The sequence below is a fragment of the Littorina saxatilis genome, linkage group LG10 (genome assembly GCF_037325665.1).
Source record: "Littorina saxatilis isolate snail1 linkage group LG10, US_GU_Lsax_2.0, whole genome shotgun sequence".
In the NCBI taxonomy this organism is placed as follows: Eukaryota; Metazoa; Mollusca; class Gastropoda; order Littorinimorpha; family Littorinidae; genus Littorina; species Littorina saxatilis.
In genome coordinates, this window is record NC_090254.1 from 49,280,618 (window position 1) to 49,303,652 (window position 23,035).

Here is a 23,035-nt window from a genome sequence, read left to right on the forward strand (position 1 = left end):
AAAATTCTCGACGTATGGTCAGCGTATACGACGTATACCAGCGTGCTTCAGCGTCCTCTTAACGTATAAAAAACGTACCCATAACGTATTCGACGTACGCCAGCGTACATATTCAAATGTCCCATACGTCGGCATACGCAGGCTTTAAAACGGTCGTGTGACAGGGTCAATGATAAAAAATGGCGAACCTTATAAAAACCGCGTTAGAATGAGAATGACATACCTCACAAAATGCTCTCCTACAATAAAATTAAAAATGTCCTCGTGAACAATTCTGTTACAAGAAATTCCTCCGAGGTAGGAAAAACACCCCCGTCAAAGGGAAATAACCTTCTCAGTTGGTGGCAGTGACTGAGTGAGAATGGTTATTTCCCTTTGACCATGAAGATGTCCCTCTCTAAGTCCTTGTATAATTTTAATCCACCAATAACTCCCTAACCGTGTGTTTGACTGGTCCCAATTTTTGTAAGGACCGTCTCAGGAATGTATAGAACTTGTTCACCAAGTTTGGTGACGATCGGTCCGTTCATTCTTGAGATCTATATGCGAACACAAACAAACAAACAAACACATCGACCGAATCCTATACACACCAATAACTCCCTAACCGTGTGTTTGACTGGTCCCAATTTTTGTAAGGACCGTCTCAGGAATGTATAGAACCTGTTCACCAAGTTTGGTGACGATCGGTCCGTTCATTCTTGAGATCTATATGCGGGCGGGGATATAGCTCAGTTGGTAGCGCGCTGGATTTGTATTCAGTTGGCCGCTGTCAGCGTGAGTTCGATCCCAGGTTCGGCGGAAATTTATTTCAGAGCCAACTTTGTGTGCAGACTCTCTTCGGTGTCCGAACCCACCCCCCGTGTACACTACATTGGGTGTGCACGTTAAAGATCCCACGATTGACAAAAGGGTCTTTCCTGGCAAAATTGCTTAGGCACAGTTAATAATTGTCTACCTATACCCGTGTGACTTAGAATACTAGGCCGCGAAATGTAAATATGCGCCGAAATGGCTGCAATCTACTGGCCGTATACAATTTCATCTCACACGGCATCACTGCAGAGCGCCTAGAACTGTACCCACGGAATATGCGCGATATAAGCCTCATTGATTGATTGATTGAACACAAACAAACAAACACATGGACCGAATCCTATACACACCCCTATACCGGGGGTATAATAAGAATGGAGTGCCTCGTGACAGTCAATAGTACAAGTTTAGATTTATGAACCTCACACAAAGGTCTGTTTGAAAGAGAGTTGCGAAAGTCATGACAGGACTTGTGTTACAAGAAGAACTGCGTGCCTCATTGAAGTAAGTGTTAGACGGGGCGCAGATGCCTAGTGGATAAGACATCAGCCTCCAAATCGGAAGGTTGTGAGTTCAAATCCCGCCCGCGGCCGCCTGGTGGGTAAAGGATGGAGATGTTTCCGATCTCCCAGGTCAACTTATGTACAGACCTGCTAGTGACTTAACCCCCTTCGTGTGTTCACGCAAGCACAAGACCAAGTGAGCACGGAAAAGATCCTATAATCCATGTCAGCGTTCGGTAAGTTATAAAAACACAATAATACCCAGCATGCTTCCCCCGAAAGCGGCGTATGGCTGCCTGAATGGCGGGGTAAAAAATGGTCATCACGTAAAACTCTACTCGTGCAAATAACACGAGTGGGCGTGGGAATGTCAGCCAATGAACGAAGAAGAAGAAGAAGAAGTAAGTGTTAAACATGTCCCTGATAGCATGCTAACGTTAATTTAACGTTAATTTAACGTTTGCATGGTTAGATTTTGGTTTACGGTTAGCATTAAACGTTAAATTAACGTTAAATTAACGTTAGCAGAAAAACGGTTCTAAAGCAAACGTTAAATTAACGTTAAATTAACGTTAGCAAGCAAACCGTTTTCATGGCAAACCATTTTTAAACGTTAATTTAACGTTTGCCTGAAAACCAATATAAAACGGTTTGCATTGAAACGTTAAAATAACGTTAAATAAACGTTTACACATAACCGTTCAATATCAAACCATTTTTAAACGTTAATTTAACGTTTGCCTGAAAACCAATATAAAACGGTTTGCATTGAAACGTTAAAATAACGTTAAATAAACGTTTACACATAACCGTTCAATATCAAACCATTTTTAAACGTTAATTTAACGTTTGCCTGAAAACCAATATAAAACGGTTTGCATTGAAACGTTAAAATAACGTTAAATTAACGTTGGCACATAACCGTTCAAAATCAAACCAATTTCAAACGTTAATTTAACGTTTGCCCGAAAACACAAAAAAAACGGTTTGCACTGAAACGTTAAAAAAACGTTGACACATAACCGTTCAAAATCAAAGCAAAAGCAAAAAAAACAACAAAAAAAATATGTTGTTATTGTTGTGGTGGTAACATTGACATTAACAATAACAAGCAACAAAAAAAAATTTGAAAAAAAAAATGTAAAAAAAATAAAAATGTAAAAAAAATAAAATTGACATATTATATCAAAAACAAACGTTTCAAAAAAATGTATGTGTGTAAAAAAAAATAATAAAAAAAAATTACCATAATGTAACGTTAAATTAACGTTAGTTTTATGTTTTATGGCTAACGTTTATTTCATGTTTTATGGCTAACCTTAAATTAACGTTAGATTTTGGTTAGTTTGCTCATCAAGATAAACGTTAAATTAACGTTAACATTTAACGTTAATTCAACCAAAATAAAACGTTAAATTAACGTTAATTTAACGTTTACCGCTAATATCAATTTGACCAAAATAAAAGTATAATACAATGGCTGTTTGAACGTATTTTTCACGTTGAGTGCAAACATTAAAAAGAACCCCCCAAAAAACATAATCAAACGAATCATAAGGAAAATAATTTTATTTAATTTTTTATTTTGCTTTTTAAATTTTTTTCTTATTTGAAGATGCATTTTCCATAGTCTTTTCTGTCTGCTGTTGTTGTAGTGTTATATATGTAGCTAAAACCATGTTAAAAAAAGACAAGCAAACACCAACATGTAAAGTCAAATCAAAGTTTGAAAAAGGTTTTTGGTGAGAACGGTTAACTTTGCAGCTAACGCTATATGATCTTGTTGTATTACTTAATCCGGAGAGCATGCAGGCTGTTGATTTTTTTTATTTTTTTATCTCTGTCTCATTGCAAGGATGGTACTGGCCAGGTCTCATATTTTGAGCCAAAGAGTGTACATGCTAACATAAAACAAAACAAGAAAAATAAATAAAACCATTAGAAACATGTTTTGACAATATGTTGTAAACATTTATTCATCATTCCTTGATATTTCCACAATATAAAAAATAAAAAATAAAACCATGATAAAAATGTCAAAAGTTGAATCAGTTCTAAAGTTTCTAGAAGTGAGTTTGGATATATATACCACACTTTCAGGTTCTGTACCTAGAAATTTACCAATTCTATTCCATCTTTTGGGTTTAAAAAGTTCTTTGCAGATATTATACATCCAAAATGATGCCACAAGAGACAAGGAAATATGAGGTTATTTGCAACACCACCAGCAGAGGAAGAAGTCGCTCACTTTGCAGCAGCAGATAAAAAGAATTGTTGAATTTGAAGCAGGAGCAGACACAGAAGTTGTTGAATGTGTAGTATCTGCAGCAGACAAAGAAGTTGTTGAATTTACAGCAGACGATATATTTGTTAAATCTGCAGCAGCACACAAAGAAGTCATTCACTTTGCAGCAGCACCAGTCAACAAGAATTGTTGAATTTTAAGCAGGAGCAGACACAGAAGTTGTTAAGTTTGCAGCAGGAGCAGCAGCAGACAAAAAAGTTGTTGAATTTGCAGCAGACGATATACTTGTTAAATCTGCAGCAGCAAACAAAGAAGTCATTCACTTTGCAGCAGCACCAGTCAACAAGAATTGTTGAATTTTAAGCAGGAGCAGACACAGAAGTTGTTAAGTTTGCAGCAGACGATATATTTGTTAAATCTGCAGCAGTAGCCATGGAAAAAGTTGTTGATACAACCAGTGCAGACGATGACATGTCTGCAATAGGCGACTTTGAAGATCTGCTCCACATGCTATGACACCTGCAAAGACAAAGAATGCAACAATCTTAAAACATAACGAATTCAGTGTTATTTGAGAACTTCAGTGTAAACACTATAATTATGTCTTCTTTGTTGGTGTTCTTTGCTGAACATAGAACTGAAGGTAAATAAGGTTTAAATTGTCTTTGCATTATGCCAATATTGTTGAATTTACTTCTGTGAATTTGCTAACTTTGATAGCATCATTCTGTGTTTGAATGAAATGCTCTATGTCAATGCTGCCTGGCACGGACAACAGCCCTACCCACCCGTCCACCCCCACCCCACCTACACACACACAGAACACCTTCCCAAAAATGTTCCCCAGACTAAGACAATGGAATGTCAGTTGGACCTTCACTAAAAATATGTATAGGTAAAGATGTCCCAGCTACAACAAATTGTTCTGTCAGAAGACCTCCTGCATGTCGAAATGATGTGATGGCCGACCAGCCAAGAATTACATGTATCAATGACCCTATGCTGAGGCCTGACAATAACACTGCCTTCTCTCAAATATGATTTTCTGTTATATAATAATATGACTGCTGGAACATTCATCTTAGCGTTAAACAAGGATTTTACCTGCAAACACACACACACACACAGTGACACACACAGTGACACACACTTACTTGGCCTCAACAGCCAGAATGTCGGGGTTGTACCTTGTAGTTTACATCCCTGTGAATGCTTTCTGTTCCATCCTCATGGTAATTCCTCCCACCCTGCAATGAAAGCATTGATGTGTGAATTGCATTAATTACAATAGTCTAAACACACTCAAATCTTTACTTGTTAATGAAGACAGAGAGATAGAGAGTGGGAATGGGGGGGGGGGGGGGGGGGGAGAGAGAGCAGTTGTCAATCAAACCTTGTCTTAAGTGTCTTTGAATAGATCATTTTCGAAAATTACTCCCCATGCCTCTCCTGAGATCTCTTATTTACTGTACAGTAATGCATTTGACCTGAAGCTGTAAGATTGAACAGTAAGTGCCCTGGGTGCACATGTGTGGAAAGTATCAGATTGAGAGAGAGAGAGAGAGAAATTTTCAGATTGAGAGAGAAAGAGAGAGAGAGAGAGAGAGAGAGAGAGAGAGAGAGAGAGTAACAGAGAGAGTCTAGAGACAGAAAGACACAGAGAGAGACTGAAACAGAGAAAGAAAGAGACAGAAGGCAGGAAAGAAAGAGAGAGAAATCCACCTTTCCAATCGTTATGCATGATATTGCTTTGATATTTGTGACTCGTATGAAAAATAAGTCAACAATCACAATGCCAACGGATCGTGAATCACAACATTACCTGAATTTCTTCAGTGCTGAAAGTTCCATTTGCCACTCGCCTCAGCGTCACAAGATCTGTAGTGTGTATTCCTGATATGCTGAAGTGTAGCATGTTATCTTATACATGTATCAGCAGTCACACTGACTTTGAAGTTGCTAGCGTGTTAAAAACTGTTACAGAAACTTTTTTTAATTTCGATTCCAGTTCCACAGTGAAAAGTTTGAGACTGAGAGTAATGTCCCTTGGCGATCAAGGGAGGTCACTCAGAATTTTCGTTTCTAGTTATCGAAGGACGTAACGGCAAGTTGTGCTGATGAGGAAGATTGGGAACTGGCACTGGCAGAACTTTGCAAGAGCACTATGATACACCAACAGAAACGAACCAGACTGGACAGTCCAATACTAAGACCGAAGGCGCAAGACATCTGGACTGGTTTCAAGATTTTTACAAACTTTGAGTGAGTATTCGTATTGCCTATGCTATGGAACTTAATTGGAAGATAGATTTGCTAATTAGTAATTATTGAGACCAGATCAGATGTATTTTTTATCTCTTGGAATACATGACTGATGAGACTAAAAAGTTTGCTTTGTTTCTTAGGTGTGTGTGTCACTGTGTGTGTGTGTCACCGTGTGTGTGTTTAGGTGTTTGCTGTTTTTCTTTATTGTTGTTGTTGCCTGAAATGGTGATTTTAACTAAGAATCCTTTTATGATTCTGTTGTGCATAATAAATAGCTTTTATTCTTTCAGATTTATACCACAAAAAAACTGTCTGCATTTGGTGGGGAGGTGCCTTAAATGGTCAAAAGAAAAGTGAGCTGATTGATGGCATGGCCGTTCATCGCATTTGGATGGGAAAAGGCAAAACCAATTTCCATTCTTCAACAAGCTGAAGGTTTGCATTGGAAAACAGTAAGTGGGTTTTTTAAATGAGTTTTCAATGTAACTGACAGAACAATTTGTTGTGTAATTATTATATAATCAGTTGTGTAATGCTTGCAAAACACACACACACACATGTACACACGCATCCCCCATCCCACCCCACCCCTTTCCACATGTATATACATTACATACACACACAAACTCCAATTTGAACTGTACCTGTTTCAGTGGTGGACCTTTCTGGTGACCTGTAATTACTCAACTGTCTGTTGGAACATATTAGGGAAAATAATCTATCAATGTGCTTTTAATTGGACATTATTTCTTCAGATGAAAAAAATCCTGTCTACAATCGGAGAGAGAGAGGTGGCAATGGGAGGGGGCCACAGTCTGAAGGATGGCTGTACCAAAGCATGCAGTTGGAAGGGGACAACCCATCAAGGTTTACAATTATCAGCTTTGAAAACAGTGAGTACAATTTGGTACATGTATAATTATTGCTTGCAACAGACCCACAACCCACCCACCCCCACACACACACACTCATATAAATTCATATATCAACCGTTTCTGTTTCAGTGATGGACTGGTATGATGAACTTTTCTGTCTTTAAGTTTAATAACATTTAGGAAAACATGTTGTCATTCTGTGCTTGTTTGTTTTTGTTTTTGTGATAAGGCCTAAAAAAAAAATAGGTGTGGTTACGGTAACCCGACCTACCCTATTTTTTTGGGCCGACCCTATAACTTTTTATTACATTTGTCAAAAAACAACCAAAAAAACCCAAATAAACGAGTGCAGAAAACGCAATGAAAGCGAAAGCGCCCGAGTCGCACACTTATTTCCCTGTCAACTAGGTTTAATTTGTACACGTTAGAAAAAAAAGTTAAAACAAAAAAAAAGTGATTGCCTACCTTCCTACCCTATTTTATTTTGGCTATGTTACCGTAACCACACCTATTTTTTTTTGTTGCCTAACTGAGAATCCTTGTTCTCATTCCTGTGCACATGACATGTATTTATATTGACTTTTATTCGCTCAGATAACAAACAAGTCTGCAATTGGTGGGAAGGTGTCTGGACCGGTGGGAAGAATGATGAGTTCATTGATGACAGATGATTGTACCAAAGTCATTCAATCAGAAGGGGGAAAAAACATCGAAGTTTCCATTGTCTGTGCTGAAAGTTCACACTGTTGACCAGTAAGTGAATTGTTTAACTCAGTGTCGTCTTTTTTACATTTAGTCAAGTTTTGACTAAATGTTTTAACGTAGAGGGGGGAATCGAGACGAGGGTCGTGGTGTATGTGCGTGTGTGTGTGTGTCTGTCTGTGTGTGTGTGTGTGTAGAGCGATTCAGACTAAACTACTGGACCGATCATTATGAAATTTGACATGAGAGTTCTTGGGTATGAAATCCCCATACGTTTTTTTAATTTTTTTGATAAATGTCTTTGATGACGTCATATCCGGCTTTTCGTGAAAGTTGAGGCGGCACTGTCACGCCCTCATTTTTCAACCAAATTGGTTGAAATTTTTGTCAAGTAATGTTCGACGAAGCCCGGACTTCGGTATTGCATTTCAGCTTGGTGGCTTAAAAATTAATTAATGACTTTGGTCATTAAAAATCTGAAAATTGTAAAAAAAAAATTTTTTTTTATAAAACGATCCAAATTTACGTTCATCTTATTCTCCAACATTTGCTGATTCCAAAAACATATAAATATGTTATATTTGGATTAAAAACAAGCTCTGAAAATTAAATATATATAACAATTAATATGAAAATTAAATTTTCGGAATCAATTTAAAAACACTTTCATCTTATTCCTTGTCGGTTCCTGATTCCAAAAACATATAGATATGATATGTTTGGATTAAAAACACGCTCAGAAAGTTAAAACGAAGAGAGGTAAAGAAAAGCGTGCTATCCTCCTCAGCGCAACTACTAAACCGCTCTTCTTGTCAATTTCACTGCCTTTGTCGTGAGCGGTGGACTGACGATGCTACGAGTATACGGTCTTGCTGCGTTGCGTTGCGTTCAGTTTTATTCTGTGAGTTCGACAGCTACTTGACTAAATGTATTTTCGCCTTACGCGACTTGTTTTTTCCTGTGGTGCTTAATTTCAATATCAGTTGTGTAATGCTTGCAACATACACACACACACACACACACACACACACACACACACACACACACACACTCTCTCTCTCTCTTTCTCTCTTGTTACAAATTGGGCTGAGACTTTTGATTTTGCATATATATGTGGACTTGCGCCTGTGTGTGTGTGTGTATGCGCGCCTGTGTGTCTGTGTGTGTGTGTGTCTGTGTGTATACCTGGGTGTGTTTCTTAGTACATGTATTGTATGTGTTTGTTACTGCTAATGTGTGTGTATGTGTGTTTGTAAGTGTATGCCAGTGTTTTTGTTAGTGTATGTGTCTATTAGTGTTTGTGTGTGCATGTGTGTGTGATTTAGTTTGTGATCCCAGCCATTGACTACAAACCATTTTTCCTTCTCTATCCCAGGTTGGTATCCTGCATAAGATTATGACCACTTCAAAGTCAGGGAGCTGGGCCTGGCCACATAGTTCAAACAGAAGTTGAACTCCCTCACCATTACCATCATCATATTCTGTGAGGTGGACTTCACCAACGACCAGAAGTTTGACCAGCGTCAAAGAGCGAGTGCAGGCAGCTGCTAGTGCTACAGGACATCATTGCGCGCCATCTCACTAACAAGATTCAACACCTTTGCTGACCCACAGCTTCTGAATGCTGTGTTTGCAAAGCAGCCCGGCATCAAGCCTCATTTACATGGGTGCCATCATTCAGGACTAACACCAACAGTTCATAAACAAATATTCACTGTGCACACACATGTTTGGCAAAGTGGTGCAGAAAACATGCAGTCTTGCTGCTTGTTAATTTTTATTCATCGATGATTGTTTTTCATCTAGCTACTCCACAAAATATGTTAATATCTTTTGTGATAGCAAGAATCTTAATGAAATGAAGCAGAGCGCTATTTTAAGATCTGAGAAGCAAAGGGACGTAATTGCTCTGCTATATGACATGTGCAACAAGAGTAAGTGAGATTATGTGGAAGCAATTTTCTTGGCACCTGTGAGAATAACACGCTTTGGAATGAACAAGAGACTTTACATGCTTGTCACATGTGTATGCATTAATAGCGCTTACATCCCTTTGTTTCTCATATTTGGTGCTACTGACTTGCTTGTATTACTGATTGTGCAAATACTTTGTATTGTTTTCATCTCTGATTTTGTCATTAACAGTGATCGCTGTCGATAATGAGTTTGCACAGCCCTATGGTATTTACCTTGATGAACCCATACCAACGCATTGTGATTGAAATTCTTAATTGCTGATCCTGTTATCGCCTTCTGATGATTTTTTTTATCAAGTTCAAACTAGTCAATGTAGCGTTGCTTCAATGAGATTAAGTCCACACATAATTTTTGTCTGCCCGATTGATAATACTATACTGTGGTATTTTACTGAGACTGAAAAATGTGTTGTAATATTTTTTTAGTTCACATTTTCATGTTTTAGCAATTGAAGGAATTTAGTATGCATTGTTCAAAATTTTAAAAGTGTTACTGTTATCAAATTAGTATTCACTTATTGAATTGGTAAAGACCTCAACAATTTAAATTTTAAATAAAATTTGTGATCTTGAATTTTCTGTGCATTAATTCAAATTTGTATTTGCAAATGTTATTTTAATGTTTTCAGGAGAACGTAAATTTAACGTTTGCATGTGAACGTTAATTTAACGTTTGCATGTGAACGTTAATTTAACGTTTGCATGAGAACGTTTGATTATGGTTTTGTTTTGGTTAATTTTATGTTTGCATGCTAACGTTAAAAAAACGTTAAATAAACGTTAATAAAACGTTTTATTTTGGTTATTTTTATGTTAGCAAAAAACGTTAAAAAAACGTTAAATAAACGTTAATAAAACGTTTCTTTTTGGTTTTATTTTGGTTATTTTTACGTTAGCAATAAACGTTTAAAAAACGTTAAAATAACGTTAATCTAACCGTTATATTATGGTTTGATTTTGGTTTTATTTTGGTTATTTTTATGTTTGCAAAAACGTTAAATTAACGTTAATTTTAACGTTATATTATGGTTAGATTAACGTTAAATTAACGTTAGATTAACGTTAAATGTTAACGTTAATTTAACGTTTTATCACATGAGCAAATTAACGTTAAATTAACGTTAGCGGTAAACGTTAAATTAACGTTTACCGCTAACGTTAATTTAACGTTAATTTAACGTTAGCATGCTAACTGGGGTAGACATGTTATGTCCCTCTGACACGCACGATACAGTGATATTCCAATCAGGGGAGTCGAGTACCAGTAAAACCGCTCTCTTGATACGACAACCGTCACTAGATCATTAACAGCTATTGTGTTTTCAGCGTAGCAATAGGGCCCGATATTTAGACGAGACAAGTATAATGCCGACGAGTCGAAGACGAGTCGCATTATACTTGTTCGAGTCTAAATATCGGACCCTATTGCTACGATGAAAACACAATAGCGTTTATATAGCTATTCTGACATTAAATTCTGTGTTAAAATCATGTTTTTGTCAGCAACAAGGACCAGAATGGTCCATGTCATTCGGATTGCAGACGACGGTTCCCTTTCTGCATGAAGCCACGGAAATAACCGAACATTGAAAAACCCACGGACATGTATTACGGAGAAAACTCAAGATAACCGGATGCTTAGCATTACGTCAATATCTTAGGAATCATATGACGTTATGACGTATCATGCTTGCCTACCCAGTTAGCATGCTAACGTTAAATTAACGTTAAATTAACGTTAGCGGTAAACGTTAATTTAACGTTTACCGCTAACGTTAATCAAACGTTAATTTGCTCATGTGATAAAACGTTAAATTAACGTTAACATTTAACGTTAATTTAACGTTAATCTAACGTTAATCTAACGTTAATCTAACCATAATATAACGTTAAAATTAACGTTAATTTAACGTTTTTGCAAACATAAAAATAACCAAAATAAAACCAAAATCAAACCATAATATAACGGTTAGATTAACGTTATTTTAACGTTTTTTAAACGTTTATTGCTAACGTAAAAATAACCAAAATAAAACCAAAAAGAAACGTTTTATTAACGTTTATTTAACGTTTTTTTAACGTTTTTTGCTAACATAAAAATAACCAAAATAAAACGTTTTATTAACGTTTATTTAACGTTTTTTTAACGTTTGCATGCAAACATAAAATTAACCAAAACAAAACCATAATCAAACGTTCTCATGCAAACGTTAAATTAACGTTCACATGCAAACGTTAAATTAACGTTCACATGCAAACGTTAAATTAACGTTAACATGCAAACATTAAATTTACGTTCTCCTGAAAACATTAAAATAACATTTGCAAATACAAATTTGAATTAATGCACAGAAAATTCAAGATCACAAATTTTATTTAAAATTTAAATTGTTGAGGTCTTTACCAATTCAATAAGTGATAACAGTAACACTTTTAAAATGTTGAACAATGCATACTAAATTCCTTCAATTGCTAAAACATGAAAATGTGAACTAAAAAAATATTACAACACATTTTTCAGTCTCAGTAAAATACCACAGCATAGTATTATCAATCGGGCAGACAAAAATTATGTGTGGACTTAATCTCATTGAAGCAACGCTACATTGACTAGTTTGAACTTGATAAAAAAAATCATCAGAAGGCGATAACAGGATCAGCAATTAAGAATTTCAATCACAATGCGTTGGTATGGGTTCATCAAGGTAAATACCATAGGGCTGTGCAAACTCATTATCGACAGCGATCACTGTTAATGACAAAATCAGAGATGAAAACAATACAAAGTATTTGCACAATCAGTAATACAAGCAAGTCAGTAGCACAAAATATGAGAAACAAAGGGATGTAAGCGCTATTAATGCATACACGTGTGACAAGGATGTAAAGTCTCTTGTTCATTCCAAAGCGTGTTATTCTCACAGGTGCCAAGAAAATTGCTTCCACATAATCTCACTTACTCTTGTTGTACATGTCATATAGCAGAGCAATTACGTCCCTTTGTTTCTCAGATCTTAAAATAGCGCTCTGCTTCATTTCATTAAGATTTTTGCTATCACAAAAGATATTAACATATTTTGTGGAGTAGCTAGATGAAAAACAATCATTGATGAATAAAAATTAACAAGCAGCAAGACTGCATGTTTTCTGCACCACTTTGCCAAACATGTGTGTGCACAGTGAATATTTGTTTATGAACTGTTGGTGTTAGTCCTGAATGATGGCACCCATGTAAATAAGGCTTGATGCCGGGCTGCTTTGCAAACACAGCATTCAGAAGCTGTGGGTCAGCAAAGGTGTTGAATCTTGTTAGTGAGATGGCGCGCAATGATGTCCTGTAGCACTAGCAGCTGCCTGCACTCGCTCTTTGACGCTGGTCAAACTTCTGGTCGTAGGTGAAGTCCACCTCACAGAATATGATGATGGTAATGGTGAGGGAGTTCAACTTCTGTTTGAACTATGTGGCCAGGCCCAGCTCCCTGACTTTGAAGTGGTCATAATCTTATGCAGGATACCAACCTGGGATAGAGAAGGAAAAATGGTTCTTAGTCAATGGCTGGGATTACAAACTAAATCACACACACACACCCACACACACACACACACTAATAGACACATACACTAACAAAAACATACACTTACAAACACACATACACACACATTAGCAGTAACAAACACATACAATACATGTACTAAGAAACACACCCATGTATACACACATACACACAGACACACACACACACAGGCGCGCATACACACACACACACAGGCGCAAGTCCACATATATGCAAAATCAAAAGTCTCAGCCCAATTTGTAACAAGAGAGAAAGAGAGAGAGAGAGTGTGTGTGTGTGTATGTTGCAAGCATTACACAACTGATATTGAAATTAAGCACCACAGGAAAAAACAAGTCGCGTAAGGCGAAAATACATTTAGTCAAGTAGCTGTCGAACTCACAGAATGAAACTGAACGCAACGCAACGCAGCAAGACCGTATACTCGTAGCATCGTCAGTCCACCGCTCACGGCAAAGGCAGTGAAATTGACAAGAAGAGCGGTTTAGTAGTTGCGCTGAGGAGGATAGCACGCTTTTCTTTACCTCTCTTCGTTTTAACTTTCTGAGCGTGTTTTTAATCCAAACATATCATATCTATATGTTTTTGGAATCAGGAACCGACAAGGAATAAGATGAAAGTGTTTTTAAATTGATTTCGAAAATTTAATTTTCATATTAATTGTTATATATATTTAATTTTCAGAGCTTGTTTTTAATCCAAATATAACATATTTATATGTTTTTGGAATCAGCAAATGTTGGAGAATAAGATGAACGTAAATTTGGATCGTTTTATAAAAACATTTCTTTTTTTACAATTTTCAGTTTTTTAATGACCAAAGTCATTAATTAATTTTTAAGCCACCAAGCTGAAATGCAATATCGAAGTCCGGGCTTCGTCGAAGATTACTTGACCAAAATTTCAACCAATTTGGTTGAAAAATGAGGGCGTGACAGTGCCGCCTCAACTTTCACGAAAAGCCGGATATGACGTCATCAAAGACATTTATCAAAAAAATGAAAAAAACGTATGGGGATATCATTCCCAGGAACTCTCATGTCAAATTTCATAAAGATCGGTCCAGTAGTTTAGTCTGAATCGCTCTACACACACACAGACAGACACACACACACGCACATGTATACACCACGACCCTCGTCTCGATTCCCCCCTCTACGTTAAAACATTTAGTCAAAACTTGACTAAATGTAAAAAAGACGACACTGAGTTAAACAATTCACTTACTGGTCAACAGTGTGAACTTTCAGCACAGACAATGGAAACTTCGATGTTTTTCCCCCTTCTGATTGAATGACTTTGGACTTTGGTACAATCATCTGTCATCAATGAACTCATCATTCTTCCCACCAGTCCAGACACCTTCCCACCAATTGCAGACTTGTTTGTTATCTGAGCGAATAAAAGTCAATATAAATACATGTCATGTGCACAGGAATGAGAACAAGGATTCTCAGTTAGGCAAAAAAAAATAAAATAGGTGTGGTTACGGTAACATAGCCAAAATAAAATAGGGTAGGAAGGTAGGCAATCACTTTTTTTTTAAACGTTTTTTTTCTAACGTGTACAAATTAAACCTAGTTGACAGGGAAATAAGTGTGCGACTCGGGCGCTTTCGCTTTCATTGCGTTTTCTGCACTCGTTTATTTGGGGTTTTTTGGTTGTTTTTTGACAAATGTAATAAAAAGTTATAGGGTCGGCCCCAAAAAATAGGGTAGGTCGGGTTATTTTTTTTTTAGGCCTTATCACAAAAACAAAAACAAACAAGCACAGAATGACAACATGTTTTCCTAAATGTTATTAAACTTAAGGCAAAGGGAGCCACTTAAATCTAAATTTGTATTTACTTCTACCATAGGCTAATGTTATATGCTTATGAAGTGGTAAGGCATATACGATTTCAAAACGGATAACGTTTTCAGTACCGTCACTGTCCGTTACCATGGAAACGGCAATCTCCAACTGCCAAAATGGGTTGCTAGGAACACGTTTTTTAGCTTCCCCTTAAATCATAGGAATGTGTTTTTTTGTATGTAGGATGTAGGAGTCCATAGTTGTGGAATGACAACAGGGATTTTTTCTAGGATGAATAGTTCTGATAAAATATTTTTTTTAGATGAATTATCATGTTTTTCAGCACAATTTTAGTAAATATGACCCGCCTGAACAGTTATTTATTAATTTAAAGAAAATTCCTGTTGTCATTCCACAGGTTGTCCTCTGATAAGCATGTCCCTTAAGTTTCATTGCATTCTGAACAGCTGTATTGAAGAAAAACAGTTTCCTAGAGAGCAGGTCATGCAAAAACGCTGAACAGAGAAACAAGGCCGAGAACATTTCAAAGCTCTTTCATTCACCCCAAATCAATGTTAACATAGTTCAGGTATTTTTCACAGACACCTGGTAACTACAGGCTTACCTAAAACTGCCCAGCAGCATATGCTGCACCCCCTTCTAGTCTGATGAGCTCATCCTGTCTTTTGAGTTTAGCTGCACGCACAGTGTCGCGTCTCTTGTTTAACTGATCTTTCTTGAACCTGAGGCTGCCAAGAACCCTTTTACACTTCTAGCCTTGTTTAGTCTTTTCATGTTACAGCCTGTTGTAAAGCCGTAGAACTGTGCAGTGTTGAGAGCAGCCGCTGGTTCAAAATTGAATTCCCTAGCCCCTGTGACGACTGCAAACCGTACGCGATTTTTGCATGCAAATTTGTCCTTGGGGCAGCGAACCCAAACGCTGCTGTGGAGACCCTCATTAGAGTTTTGGGTTTTACCTGACACACATCTCTGAAGCAGTTGATCTTCGTCAGTCTCTGGTAAACTGGTTCTAGAGGAGGATTCAGCTTCTTGAAGTTGAGAGGTGTATGGACGAGTTTTGCGTGTGGTCCTGGGGGCTGGTAGAAGGACCATGACGCGGCATCATGGGGGCACAAGTCATGCTGTGGCTTGTCATCTGTTGAGAAGCCGTGACGCAGAGATGCCATCACTGCCCGTTTCATGTCTGCAACTGTCTTACCCCCCCCCCCCCCCCCTAATTGCCCGATTATAATATATCGTCAACTTCCTGATTGTATTCAGAGTCAGCTGATGATACCCTCGCCTTCCCAAAGTGATTCCTTTTTTGCGGCAGTCTGTCACAAGGTTGCGAAGCCCTGTTACAAGACGCTTGGAAACGTGATTGATGTACTCTTCTTTTTCGATGGTTACTTGATCTCCATAAGGCTTTATTTTGGAAAGTTTCTGGAAGGTTTTTGTGTCACCGTCTGACAGGATAACTGTGTATCGCAGATTGTGCTGCGACACTGACCTGCCCCACAGAACCCGAGCCGCCTCGACTTCCATGATGCCCGGCACTGGAACCTAAAAATAAAACCACCGTTTCAGTCAAAGTCAGCCACTGAATAGCAAACACACAAACACACACACACACAAAAGGCAATCAGCCACGTATCTACCAACATAGACGCTATTATTGCTTTTGTTCAGTACATGTATTACTATGCATGGATTAGTACCCAAACACACACACACACACATGCATGCACACATGCATGCACACACACACACACACACACACACACACAAACACACACACAAGGAAATCAGCCACAGATCTACCAACATAGACGCTATCATTGTTTTTGTTCAGTACATGTATTACTATGCAGTGATTAGTACCCAAACACACACAAATACACACACGTACAGACACAGACACAGACACAGACACACACACACACACACACACACGTACACTTCACATAGACAGCGCACACAAAACACTGACACACATTTTCACAAACACTTACAGATCTATGTAAAATTCAAACACAACACACTATCATCCCATTTCAACAAACGTCTTCACAAACGCACCATACACACATACTGTTTAGATCTACGCTCTCACCTGCAAAATTCTTGTCAAAGATGTCCAGTTGTTTTACCAGCCAGGCAGCATACTCCAGGGGTTTCTCCTGGAGAAGTTTGTTTCCAGTTGTCTGGCAAACGTATGACAGTAGTTGCACATAACATGAGCGTCAAAGCAAATTCCAGTCAGCACGTCTAGACTACAGCACACCCTATTCCAATGTGGGACGAGTGCCCCCTGGTCAGCCATGATCCGTCGTAGCTTACACTGATATCAAGAACATCATCATCAGACAGTGTCATTCCATTGTGCGTTGCGTGTATCTGTCTGACCTGACGGACAGCCTCACTGAATACTTTCTCCTCCAGTAGATCTACATCAAGTCGTTGATAGAGTTTATCAGCTTTCTTCTGGAAGGTTTTGTGATCCATGCCTACCAAATCTAAACTTTCACAAAATTTGTAAAATTGTTGAGCACCTAGCCCACATATCAAGGAGTCTGGACGAATAAACGGCTTGCCTGATGAGACCATAATCCGTTTGACCGCTTTCTTTGGAAGCAAGGTATCCAGCGGTACCTGGAACAACTTCCTCACACGTTGAACAAGAGACATGCGCGTACACTGCAAGGCCGTGTCCCTGTTTTGAGTCTGGGCATAGTGACAGCGTTGGCTGTTTACATTGCGGACAACAAAGTTCGTTTACAAGTCAATACCATCAAAGGTTTCCAAATCAACAAGACATCTCCTTGTTTGGGAAGCCTCTGGACCTGTCGCTTTTGACCAGTGGCTGCTGTGTAGGCCTATGTGTTCGTCTTGAATTGTTTTCGCGTCAAACCGCCAAGAACACACTCTCAGTCCTGACGCAGAATTTGATCTGCATGCCACAGCGGTCGATCCAGATTTTGTGCGCTTGGTCACCGATTGTGTTTTAGTTGTTCTCTTGTCTCTGCAACTCTTCAGTTGTTGTCTTCTCGTACACTTGCCTTTATGATGTGTTTTTCGGAGCGTTGATCTTTTCACACGTGCCATTTTTCTAAGCAAACTTAGTCGAAAACTAAACGCGGTGAGCAGACGACTTTTAAAACGCGAAAAGCCACGCGAGCCTATCTGACCAATCGTGGCCAGGTATTTACGTCATACCCACTTATATGGAAAGTGTCTGTGGTTTGCTTGTTTGAAAAATAGGGGGGTTTCCCCAGGAGAATCCATATTTAACCGAAAATAACCGCCGAATGACACAGGGGAGAGAACTGCTGTTCAAACGGTATACGACGTTCCCGCGTTGGGCGAGCAGAAATGTCTGTTGTCAAGGGTTGAAAATCGGAATTTTTATCGGAAGAGTGAATGAAAAGACAGAAAAATTCGCCGGGTTGGTGCAAAGAAATATGTTTTTAGAGACTTTGATGAATTTGTATAGTGTAATCATATGCATTTCATGAAAGTAGACAGATTGAAAGGTGCAAAACTGCTAACAACTCAAAATGGCTGTTTAAGTCCCATCACTCTAAATTTCAGTGGCGCACTTCGCCTTAAAGACAGAAAAGTTCATCATACCAGTCCATCACTGAAACAGAAACGGTTGATATATGAATTTATATGAGTGTGTGTGTGTGGGTGGGGGGGTGGGTGGGTTGTGGGTCTGTTGCAAGCAATAATTATACATGTACCAAATTGTACTCACTGTTTTCAAAGCTGATAATTGTAAACCTTGATGGGTTGTCCCCTTCCAACTGCATGCTTTGGTACAGCCATCCTTCAGACTGTGGCCCCCTCCCATTGCCACCTCTCTCTCTCCGATTGTAGACAGGATATTTTTCATCTGAAAGAAATAATGTCCAATTAATACGAATTTGCACAAAGGACTGGAAACAGAATTGAAAGTAATTCTGATTTAACCAACAAATTTACAAAAGCACATTGATAGATTATTTTCCCTAATATGTTCCAACAGACAGTTGAGTAATTACAGGTCACCAGAAAGGTCCACCACTGAAACAGGTACAGTTCAAATTGGAGTTTGTATGTGTATGTAATGTATACATGTGGAAAGGGGTGGGGTGGGATGGGGGATGCGTGTGTACATGTGTGTGTGTGTGTTTTGCAAGCATTACACAACTGATTATATAATAATTACACAACAAATCGTTCTGTCAGTTACATTGAAAACTCATTTAAAAAACCCACTTACTGTTTTCCAATGCAAACCTTCAGCTTGTTGAAGAATGGAAATTGGTTTTGCCTTTTCCCATCCAAATGCGATGAACGGCCATGCCATCAATCAGCTCACTTTTCTTTGGACCAGTTAAGGCACCTCCCCACCAAATGCAGACAGTTTTTTTGTGGTATAAATCTGAAAGAATAAAAGCTATTTATTATGCACAACAGAATCATAAAAGGATTCTTAGTTAAAATCACCATTTCAGGCAACAACAACAATAAAGAAAAACAGCAAACACCTAAACACACACACGGTGACACACACACAGTGACACACACACACACACACCTAAGAAACAAAGCAAACTTTTTAGTCTCATCAGTCATGTATTCCAAGAGATAAAAAATACATCTGATCTAGTCTCAATAATTAGCAAATCTATCTTCCAAGTTCCATAGGCAATACGAATACTCACTCAAAGTTTGTAAAAATCTTGAAACCAGTCCAGTTATGTCTTGCGCCTTCGGTCTTAGTATTGGACTGTCCAGTCTGGTTCTGTTGGTGTATCATAGTGCTCTTGCAAAGTTCTGCCAGTGCCAGTTCCCAATCTTCCTCATCAGCAGACAGCACAACTTGCCGTTACGTCCTTTGATAACTAGAAACGAAAATTCTGAGTGACCTCCCTTGATCGCCAAGGGACATTACTCTCAGTCTCAAACTTTTCACTGTGGAACTGGAATCGAAATTAAAAAAAGTTTCTGTAACAGTTTTTAACACGCTAGCAACTTCAAAGTCAGTGTGACTGCTGATACATGTATAAGATAACATGCTACACTTCAGCATATCAGGAATACACACTACAGATCTTGTGACGCTGAGGCGAATGGCAAATGGAACTTTCAGCACTGAAGAAATTCAGGTAATGTTGTGATTCATAGTTCACGATCCGTTGGCATTGTGATTGTTGACTTATTTTTCATACGAGTCACAAATATCAAAGCAATATCATGCATAACGATTGGAAAGGTGGATTTCTCTCTCTTTCTTTCCTGCCTTCTGTCTCTTTCTTTCTCTGTTTCAGTCTCTCTCTGTGTCTTTCTGTCTCTGTCTGTCTGTTACTCTCTCCCTCTCTCTCTCTCTCTCTCTCTCTCTCTCTCTCTCTCTCTCTCTCTCTCTCTCTCTCTCTCTCTCTCTCTCTCTCTCTCTCTCTCTCTCTCTCTCTCTCTCTCTCTCTCTCTCTCTCTCTCTTTCTCTCTCAATCTGAAAATTTCTCTCTCTCTCTCTCAATCTGATACTTTCCACACATGTGCACCCAGGGCACTTACTGTTCAATCTTACAGCTTCAGGTCAAATGCATTACTGTACAGTAAATAAGAGATCTCAGGAGAGGCATGGGGAGTAATTTTCGAAAATGATCTATTCAAAGACACTTAAAACAAGGTTTGATTGACAACTGCTCTCTCCCTCCCCCCCCCCCCCCGCCCCCCCCCCCCCCCCCCCCATTCCCACTCTCTATCTCTCTGTCTTCATTAACAAGTAAAGATTTGAGTGTGTTTAGACTATTGTAATTAATGCAATTCACACATCAATGCTTTCATTGCAGGGTGGGAGGAATTACCATGAGGATGGAACAGAAAGCATTCACAGGGATGTAAACTACAAGGTACAACCCCGACATTCTGGCTGTTGAGGCCAAGTAAGTGTGTGTCACTGTGTGTGTCACTGTGTGTGTGTGTGTGTGTGTGTGTGTTTGCAGGTAAAATCCTTGTTTAACGCTAAGATGAATGTTCCAGCAGTCATATTTATTATATAACAGAAAATCATATTTGAGAAAAGGCAGTGTTATTGTCAGGCCTCAGCATAGGGTCATTGATACATGTAATTCTTGGCTGGTCGGCCATCACATCATTTCGACATGTAGGAGGTCTTCTGACAGAACAATTTGTTGTAGCTGGGACATCTTTACCTATACATATTTTTAGTCAAGGTCCAACTGACATTCCATTGTCTTAGTCTGGGGAACATTTTGGGGAAGGTGTTCTGTGTGTGTGTATGTGGGGTGGGGGTGGATGGGTGGGTAGGGCTGTTGTCCGTGCCAGGCAGCATTGACATAGAGCATTTCATTCAAACACAGAATGATGCTATCAAAGTTAGCAAATTCACAGAAGTAAATTCAACAATATTGGCATTATGCAAAGACAAATTTAAACCTTATTTACCTTCAGTTCTATGTTCAGCAAAGAACACCAACAAAGAAGACATAATTATAGTGTTTACACTGAAGTTCTCAAATAACACTGAATTCTTTATGTTTTAAGATTGTTGCATTCTTTGTCTTTGCAGGTGTCATAGCATGTGGAGCAGATCTTCAAAGTCGCCTATTGCAGACATGTCATCGTCTGCACTGGTTGTATCAACAACTTTTTCCATGGCTACTGCTGCAGATTTAACAAATATATCGTCTGCTGCAAATTCAACAACTTCTTTGTCTGTTGCTGCTGCAAACTTAACAACTTCTGTGTCTGCTCCTGCTTAAAATTCAACAATTCTTGTTGACTGGTGCTTCTGCAAAGTGAATGACTTCTTCAGCTTCTGCTGCTGCAGATTTAAGAAGCTTATCGCCTGCAGCAAATTCAACAACTTTTTTGTCTGCTGCTGCTCCTGCTGCAAACTTAACAACTTCTGTGTCTGCTCCTGCTTAAAATTCAACAATTCTTGTTGTCTGGAGCTGCTGCAAAGTGAATGAGTTCTTTGTGTGCTGCTGCAGATTTAACAAATATATCGTCTGCTGTAAATTCAACAACTTCTTTGTCTGCTGCAGATACTACACATTCAACAACTTCTGTGTCTGCTCCTGCTTCAAATTCAACAATTCTTTGTATCTGCTGCTGCAAAGTGAGCGACTTCTTCCTCTGCTGGTGGTGTTGCAAATAACCTCATATTTCCTTGTCTCTTGTGGCATCATTTTGGATGTATAATATATATATCTGCAAAGAACTTTTTAAACCCAAAAGATGGAATAGAATTGGTAAATTTCTAGGTACAGAACCTAAAAGTGTGGTATATATATATATATCCAAACTCACTTCTAGAAACTTAAGAACTGATTCAACTTTTGACATTTTTATCATGGTTTTATTTTTTATATTGTGGAAATATCAGGGAATGATCAATAAATGTTTAGAACATATTGTCAAAACATGTTTCTAATGGTTTTATTTATTTTTCTTGTTTTGTTTTATGTTAGCATGTACAGTCTTTGGCTCAAAATATGAGACCTGGCCAGTACCATCCTTGCAATGAGACAGAGATAAAAAAATAAAAAAATCAACAGCCTGCATGCTCTCCGGATTAAGTAATACAACAAGATCATATAGCGTTAGCTGCAAAGTTAACTGTTCTCACCAAAAACCTTTTTCAAACTTTGATTTGACTTTACATGTTGGTGTTTGCTTGTCTTTTTTTAACATGGTTTTAGCTACATATATAACACTACAACAACAGCAGACAGAAAAGACTATGGGAAATGCATCTTCAAATAAGAAAAAAATTTAAAAAGCAAAATAAAAAATTAAATAAAATTATTTTCCTTATGATTCGTTTGATTATGTTTTTTGGGGGGTTCTTTTTAATGTTTGCACTCAACGTGAAAAATACGTTCAAACAGCCATTGTATTATACTTTTATTTTGGTCAAATTGATATTAGCGGTAAACGTTAAATTAACGTTAATTTAACGTTATATTATGGTTTTATTTTGGTTGAATTAACGTTAAATGTTAACGTTAATTTAACGTTTATCTTGATGAGCAAACTAACCTAAATCTAACGTTAATTTAAGGTTAGCCATAAAACATGAAATAAACGTTAGCCATAAAACATAAAACTAACGTTAATTTAACGTTACATTATGGTAATTTTTTTTTATTTTTTTTTTTACAAATACATTTTTTTGAAACGTTTGTTTTTGATATAATATGTCAATTTCATTTTTGTTAAATTTTTATTTTTTCAAAAAAAAATTTTTTCAAAAATTTTTTTTTTGCTTGTT

General features: G+C 38.0%; 1 protein-coding gene and 4 long non-coding RNA genes across 6 annotated transcripts in view; 3 read left to right on the plus strand and 2 right to left on the minus strand.

Moving 5' to 3' along the window:
• The window catches only part of LOC138978999 (uncharacterized), a 149,701-nt gene that overhangs the window by 66,446 nt on the left and 60,220 nt on the right, over positions 1-23,035 (plus strand). The window lies entirely within an intron of this gene.
• On the minus strand, positions 2,957-5,509 carry LOC138978992 (uncharacterized). Its single transcript, XR_011459884.1, has 3 exons — positions 5,387-5,509; positions 4,719-4,811; positions 2,957-4,083 (listed from the first exon to the last, which is right to left on the minus strand). It is a non-coding gene; the product is annotated as an uncharacterized lncRNA (long non-coding RNA).
• Positions 5,686-10,213, plus strand: LOC138978991 (uncharacterized). The gene is made up of 5 exons (XR_011459883.1): positions 5,686-5,826; positions 6,120-6,281; positions 6,585-6,722; positions 7,299-7,457; positions 8,782-10,213. It is a non-coding gene; the product is annotated as an uncharacterized lncRNA (long non-coding RNA).
• LOC138978995 (uncharacterized) lies at positions 11,805-19,629 on the minus strand. Its single transcript, XR_011459886.1, has 5 exons — positions 19,461-19,629; positions 19,016-19,177; positions 18,509-18,646; positions 14,185-14,349; positions 11,805-12,901 (listed from the first exon to the last, which is right to left on the minus strand). It is a non-coding gene; the product is annotated as an uncharacterized lncRNA (long non-coding RNA).
• On the plus strand, positions 19,765-22,942 carry LOC138978993 (uncharacterized). The gene is made up of 3 exons (XR_011459885.1): positions 19,765-19,904; positions 20,589-20,681; positions 21,329-22,942. It is a non-coding gene; the product is annotated as an uncharacterized lncRNA (long non-coding RNA).